This window comes from Oncorhynchus clarkii, chromosome 9 (genome assembly GCF_045791955.1).
Source record: "Oncorhynchus clarkii lewisi isolate Uvic-CL-2024 chromosome 9, UVic_Ocla_1.0, whole genome shotgun sequence".
Lineage (NCBI taxonomy): Eukaryota > Metazoa > Chordata > Actinopteri > Salmoniformes > Salmonidae > Oncorhynchus > Oncorhynchus clarkii.
Genome location: NC_092155.1, coordinates 36,006,290 through 36,014,388, shown reverse-complemented (window position 1 = coordinate 36,014,388; position 8,099 = coordinate 36,006,290). Strand labels below are relative to the sequence as shown.

General features: G+C 46.1%; 1 pseudogene; it reads right to left on the bottom strand.

Moving 5' to 3' along the window:
* Nucleotides 1–689: 689 nt before the first annotated feature.
* Nucleotides 690–8,071, bottom strand: LOC139417532 (intraflagellar transport protein 122 homolog; annotated as a pseudogene).
* Between the last annotated feature and the right edge of the window lie 28 nt (nt 8,072–8,099).

Below are 8,099 nucleotides of genomic sequence, written 5' to 3'. Positions count from 1 at the left end.
CTAGAAATCCATCAGCACACACACACGAACACTAGTGTATGCACGCACATGCAAAGAAAGAGAGAAATGAGCTAATATCAGCCGCTCAGTCAGTTTCACCCTAGTCTGACCCTGGACTATCTGCCCATAGTTGCACGTATTCCATACAGTATGCACACACACAGACACCAAGACTGTTTTGTGGAATTCAATGATCCATTGTTTCCACATCCACCGTCACCATGCAACAACAAAAAAATGATTGACTTTTCCCTTTTCAAACTGCAGCCCCCGAGGCAGGTCTAATCTTATCACAAAGAATGTCCATGAAAACACATGAATGTATTTATAGTCCCAAATATTCCCAGGAGATCAGCTAAGTTCACATAACATAACGCTTTCCTCCCTTTACTAGCCCTTTGTGTGTGAGTGCCTGAGTGCATGTGTGTGTGTGTGTGTGTGTGTGTACACAGTCATATGTTGGGGCAGTAAGAAAATGCTTAATGAGGGCAACCCATGCGATCCCAAGTTTCCCCTCCTCTGTCTCGCTTGGATGATGTCATGTGGAGTTCTCTGGTCAACCAGTAAATCCACCCTGATTAAAGCTATGTGGTCTGTTTTCTACCGTGACAAATTCTTTGATCTTGGAATAATACCATTTGGACTAATCCATTATGCATTTTAGGGGAGTGTGTCTGTGCCATATTGTACCTCAAATGCTGTTGATGAGCTCCAGGCAGCGCAGGTCTCGTACTCGGATGAAGGCCTGAGAGAGAGAAACAAAAGGGAACTCCAGTCCTCGAGTATCCCCAACAGCACACATTTTTGTTGTAGTCCTGGACAAAAACACCTGATTCAACTTGTCAAGGGCTTGATGATTAGTTGACAAGTAGAATGAGGTGTGCTTGTCCGGAGCCACAACAAATTATGGGGAAGCCAGAGAATCCACTCACACCACATACTTAAGCTATTCTGTCACATTGGTCAAACAAGCATGAGAGAGGTTCTTCATACAAATAGCATCAGGCTGCACCATCTAGTGATGAACACTAGCATTGCAGTGAAAAGGTGTGTGTGTGCTTCCGTGGGAGTATGTGCTTGTATGACCTTCTTAAAGGTGACAGTCGAGCCCTTCCAGGGCATATGTGGCCAGATCCCTACAGTCACTGTCAGTCACACACAGACAGGAGATCTGATAGACCTGCTTGAACATCCTTCTCTCTGGTACATAGACACTGGTACATAGACACTGGTACATAGACACTGGTACATAGGAGCCGACTGTGGAGAAGAGATGGGAAAGAAGGGGAAATCAGTCAATTCAACATACAATAAGAAAACGTAGAAACAGAACTAAATAGTGGATAATAAAGCTCAGTTCTTTAAGTATTATTCTTCCCACCCACCGGTAACCTCCACGGTGGATATGGAGTAGACATGCAGGCAGAAGATCTTGGAGCCATTGTAGCCCACCACAAAGCCCTGCAGCTTCGGTTGGTGCACTGGGAAGTTACTGGCCTTGACGTTGAGGTAGCAGCTGCCTGACAAACACAGCATGCCCTCACATTAAGTGTTCCATGCTACGTTGTTAGCATTGGGCTCCTGGGGAGTAGGGAAGGATGCTCATAGAGGGCAAGTCAGGGGGAAAAGTAGGTGAAGGAAAAAGGGACAACCTTTGAACAATAATTTGAAAGTGAAGCCACCTCAACCTTGGCCTTAATAACTCTTGATGCCTGCCCTCTGACCTTAAAGAGCTGTTCCTTGGTGTGGATGTCATTAAACCGGCAGGTGCTGTGTTCGTCCACCACTGCCAGCGTGCTGCGGGACGTACTCATGTCCAGACAACGCACAGGTGTAGACTGCTTCAGCAGATTGATGGCAAACGGGTTGTCCACAAAGACCTTCAGGATCTGAAGAGAAAATTAATACCATTGGTGCAAGTTGGATTGGCTTGAGCCGCAGGAGATCTCAATAAGACTAACCTAGATAAATACAAGTTAGCTAAGACAGAAGTGTTTGTATCTGCTCTCTTCTTTAGCCCCACCAGTAGGCCCTCGCTGTCTGGTCGGCCACCAATGACTTTAATGTAGAGAATCAGAGACTCCATGAGCCACTATTCCTTGGTACTGGTGAAGGACAGACACCACATATAAAATAATTTAAAGCTGAACCAATGTTCAATATAGTGTAAATCCACAAGAACTACGAGGAATAGCTGATAAGCAGCAGAGAGGCCAGGTTGGAGACAATGAGACATGCAGCTCAAAAGGCTCCCCTATTGATCTTGATTAGGGACAATACAATGATCCTACCTAGACTAGCCTACAACAATGAATAATTGTATTATTGTTTTTAAGTGAGTACAAACTTCTACGCTAGGCTAAACTTCAGTGATTCCAGCGGCTATTCCTTGCCAACCTAGAAACGCTTCAATACAGCGTCAATATTTGTAATTTCACTTTTCAAATGTAACACCTTTTATGTGTGGCATAAACACAAGCAGTCACAAGGTTTTAATATGATTAGGCTCCTTCAAACGTCTCCTACAGGCTACCTGCACACATTCCTCAAAAATGTCATTCCAGCTTCCAAACTGTACCATTTGATGAATGGAAAGAGGGCAGTTTTGTATGGCTGTCCCTTAATATATCCTTCTAATCTAACTATCCATATGTTTCATTCTCGTTCAATGCTATGTGCTAATGCTAAGTCTGATTGTATTTGACAGAGCCCATTCAGAGGTTAGACAGTCATACCAGAGAAACCATCAGCCTCAGTGGTGAAGCTGTAACATGGCTTTTAGAGACAGATCTAAAGCATCTCTGTCACAGTTAACTCTAGACTGCTCCCCTCCCCTTCTCTGTCAAACCCCAGAGACACAAACCAGGGAGGAAACCACCAGATACATCCAGCCAGGCTCCACAATGCTGTGGTGGTAACCACTCACTCTTCCCTGTCTCACTCAGGCTGTCTAATGGCTGAGGAGAGACTCAGAGAGAGAACCCGTAAAGGAACACAGATACAGTTGAAGAAGGATAGGCAGAAAGATCTGGAGGACCTCTGGACTCTCTCTGGCCTCTCTCTGGCCGGCCCTCTCTGGCCTCTCTCTGGCCGTCCCTCTCTGGACTCTCTCTGGCCTCTCTCTGGCCGTCCCTCTCTGGCCGTCCTTCTCTGGCCTCTCTCTGGCCGTCCCTCTCTGGCCTCTCTCTGGCCGTCCCTCTCTGGACTCTCTCAGGCCTCTGTCTGGCCGTCCCTCTCTGGCCGTCCTTCTCTGGCCTCTCTCTGGCCGTCCCTCTCTGGCCGTCCCTCTCTGGCCGTCCCTCTCTGGCCTTTCTCTGGCCGTCCCTCTCTGGCCTCTCTCTGGCCGTCCCTCTCTGGCCGTCCCTCTCTGGCCGTCCCTCTCTGGCCTTTCTCTGGCCGTCCCTCTCTGGCCTCTCTCTGGCCGTCCCTCTCTGGCCGTCCCTCTCTGGCCTCTCTCTGAGGTGTTTTAGAGCAGCGATGCAGCACTAAACACTAATTCACTGGCTTTCCATCATCTTAATAGCATGATAATGTATTTCGGGGGGGGGGGTCTTTCACAATCTGTCACCAATGCATTAGTATAATTTACATAAGCCAAAGACGCTGCAGGTCAGTGTTATTGACTTAGGCCAAATAGTTTGTGTTGCACAGGAGGTTGGTAAGCACCTTAATTGGGGAGGACGGGCTCATAGTAATGACTGGAACAGATTAAATGAAATTGTATCGAACTCATCAAACACATGGTCTCCTCCCCTCAGCAGCCCCCTGTGTTGTGTTTTGTTATGGCACTTTACGGAGTTGTTTGTCACCAAGTGTTTGAGAAAAGCCTGAAGTCAAAAGCAAATCCGTAGAAAACAGTTATTAATCAATGTATTTAGTCTAAAAACAGCTTTAAATAACTGTACAAATACTACGACCATCTACTACCACAGTGTAAATGTGTTTGGGGGTAGTAGGGGATAGGGTATGATTTTGGACTGGGTATAAGTTTCACCTGACACAGGATGATGTGCTCTGAGCAGACCACGAGCAGGTTGCACTCAAACTTCCTGCAGATCTTCTCCTTGATGCGGTTGTACATGTCGGAAGAGTCGTCAGAAATCGTAGATGAGGATCTTCTCAGGCAGCTGGATGGCACGGCGGTTCCTGTTGATAGCTATCTTCTTATCCAGCTCTCTGCACTTCATCCTCACTGGGCATGGAGAACAGGTATAGTAAGCACAGGAAGTCCAGTCAAAAAAAAACCACTAGTCCTAGCTTCACTTAACTCCTACACCCTTAGTGTTTACAGATCTGAAGGGACTGGATAGATCTGAGCATATGGGCTGGACTACATAGCCTTCTAATGGACTTCTTCAGGGAGCTTCTGCCATCCATTTCCATCAGATCTGCTAACACTGACAACGTAAGGGACTTAAGGGAAGTACAATGTACTGTTTAAGTCAATCCACCTTTCTGTTCAGTGATGAGGTGCTGGAGGATGACATCGGTCATGCCGTCTCTGTAGGCGTGACGGTCTTTGTACAGGCCATGCATTGTGGTGAAGATGAGCTGAAAGAAGGCTATGGTCTGTCCTGGAAGCCCAACACCTACACAGAAGACAAAGAGAGAACAATGTAACAGTGGTTCCCATTAACACTTCCATGAAAATACAGAGAGACAAAGTGTTCCTGTTGTTAGATCCCCGTCTAAGACAATGTGGAGATGTCAGCCAGGTAGAACCTAATGCTTTCTCGTGTGAGTCGCTAGTATTAATATAATATAAAATATTAAAGATATAAAATAAACTACATTGATATTACTTTCATGTACTCTATGGGTGATACTTTTTCCACAAGTTAAAAATAACTGATCTGTGAATTTATCCCAACGTGATATGTCGCATCAACACTTGATCTGACAGCATGACATCTATAGCGTTTACGTCAGTCGCATCTTATAATTTCCGTTCCGCGTTCTTCACAGCATGTCTCGGCACCATGTCAGCTCTGTTTTAAATTACAGCGTTCCAATACAGTACCCTTCAGACACACGCACACACACACACTCTCTCTCATACACTCTCTACACACAGTTACTCAAATGTACACACACACACTAAAAGAGACCCACCACATAGACTCTACAGGTCCACACCCAGGAGCTCTGTTCCCCGATGGTGCCGAGCCGCACCCAGTATTTGGTGTAGAGGGAGGCCTGCCTGTCCGAGCCGCCCATTACAATGTACTCCCACTTGGGAAAGTAGCTGACGCAGCAGGAGTCATAGAGAGTTCTGTCCTTCCCAATCTGAGAGAGACAGAGGAACAGACATTGAAATAACAAGGAATTCTACTTCATATTTTTTTACCTTTAACTGAGCTATGCTTGTCTAGGCCAATACTTCCCCTGACTGGGAGCAAGTCTCAAATGAATGTCCTAAAAATCATCTGTCCTCGGTTGCAACACTCACACAACAACTGTTCGTCGGGGGCTTCATGAAATGGGATTCCATGGCCGAACAGCCGCACACAAGCCTAATATCACCATGTGCAATGCCAAGTATCGGCTGTAGTGGTGTAAGACTTGCCGCCATTGGACTCTGGAGCAGTGGAAACACGTTCTCTGGAGTGATGAATCACGCCCTCACCATCCGGCAGTCCGACAGACGAATCTGTGTTTGGCGGATGCCAGGAGAACGCTACCTGCCCCAATGCATAGTGCCAACTGTAAAGTTTGGTGGAGGAGGAATAATGGTCTGGGGCTGTTTTTCATAGTTTGGGCTAGGCCCTTTAGTTCCAGTGAAGGGAAACCTTAATGCTACAGCATACAATGACATTCTAGATGATTCTGTGCTTCCAACTTTGTGGCAACAGTTTGGGGAAGGTCCGTTACTGTTTCAGCATGGCAATGCCCCCGTGCACAAAGCGAGGTCCATACAGAAATGGTTTGTCGAGATCGGTGTGGAAGAACTTGACTGGAATCTCAGAGAGCTGATTTTGTGACGAGCCTCCATGAAATGCGCAGCAGCACAGGGTGCCTCTGGTCAAGAGTTCCTATATGAATCCTGTGTTCTGCTATCCTTGTTTTCAGAGCTCATTTAGTTTTTTCCTACACAGCATAGACCACAAATACACTTGACTAGGCATACCACGTTGTTTGTAGAACACCTAATGATGCCTTGCCCATGATAGGGTGATTGAACATTTCTTCGTAAAGTTTCAGTGGGTACGTCTGTAATTACCGTCCGACACATTGACTAGGAAGGTGCTACGTGGTGCTGGTGGAAGATCCATCCTCATTTGACTGATGTTGGAGGCGTGTCTGAAGACGACCTGCGGGGGTTCTTTAAATGTATTTTCCAGTTATGGATCGGTGTTCAAGATGAGCCAGCGGTTTTTTATGATATGGTCCAACTATTTGCCAAGTGGCGAGTACTGAAGGTTGTATTGAACTCGCTGGTCAGGGGGGTGGGGTGGTTTGGGCGTGAGGCTGTCATCCTGGGTCATATCTTTGTGTCAGGAATATGGCATCATTTGAAATGTGGTCTCACCCATTAAAACAGGGAAGTTTCTCTCATATTTATGGTCCACAATGTCTGAGCCAAGGCTTTCTCCAGACCACGACCTAGTAGACACATCAAAGCTTACAGTCCTTAGCAATCCCATTAAGCGCCTGACCAAACAGATGGAAAAACACATACACACTCTCTTGTTTCTAAATGGGCTCTATTGTTCTGGCACTTGAAGTCCATTTGCGCAACGTCATATCAGTTCCCGACTGTGCATCTGGTTCTCCTCACTCTGAAAAATAACCGCCTGACAGTCCATTCTTTTGCCCTGAAATAAAATAATTTTGGACAACCTCCCTTTTTTTTATTACAGATTATTCCCAGCATGGTAATCAAACCAGCATGTTCACTGAAACCGATGAACAGCCCAGTGACAACACATGAGACTAAGGTTCCATGGCAGGGTAATGAAACAGTGCATATTTGTCTGTACTTACAGTATTACCCAGGGGAATATAGGGGAGGAGTAGTGAGGGGATCATTATTAAATGCTAAACAGGATCACCTCCAGTCCAGTGTTATGGTTTCAATAGTGCCTGACAGGCTGATTGCATACAGGCCTTAAAGGCCTAATGAAGTGTTATCAATTCATTATGGTGGCCTGTGGTTTATGTGTTATCGCTCGTTGCCACAGCAATGGGAAAGTGTGATAACACCCAGGCCATTGACCAATCACCGCTGCCCACCTGGGAGCAGAGCCTCAAACCCTGTGGTCGTAACCATAGGCCTTTTGATCTCTACATAACGACCATTCGGTGTATTGCTGTGCTACACACTGATATACTTTGGATTGTCAATCATCAGAGTATTTTCTATGATACTTTCTATGAAGCAAATGTTTTAAAAAATCACGACTGCATTTTCTACTAGATAGGCTACTTGTCTAACATAGCATATCTATTAATTTGCTGTAAATGTTTATCTCATATGTAACCAATATCCAGATGGCCAGTAGGAGGCAAACACATTTACTACATTTTAGACCAGGGGTGGGTAAACCTTTTGGTTTAAGGGCCACATCGGTATTTTGAAATTCAATGAAGGGCGACAGATTTTTGGGGGGTTGTTTTGTTTGTCAAAATCAATGTGGATCAGAAAAAGCACAGTTATTTGAAAATATATAGATCCGTTATAATTTTTACCTAATTTCTTTCAGCGGGTCATTGTGCTCATCCCTGAGAGAGACACGCCACAATGAGTCTTTCCCTGAGTTTTGATGTTACCTCCCTTCCTTCATGCATGCAGTGGTCTTGATCAGAGAACAGTCCCTGCAGCAGGGGCTCCCCTCCTCTCCCTGCCTGCCTCTCTTTCTCCAGCTGCCTAGCTCAGCACCAGGTGCTCTACCCTGCTGCTGCAGCTCTGCCTGCTCTGGCTGTAGGGGGCGTCGGTGAGCAGGCACAGGGGCTCTGGCATGCTGCTGTCCACATCCACTTCCACTTCCACTTCCACTGCCTCATCATCCTCTTCCTCACAGAACGGCACCCACTTCCACCAGTCCCTGTCAGAGCTCGCTTGGTCAAACATTGACACCTACTGGCTGTCTACAGGAAAT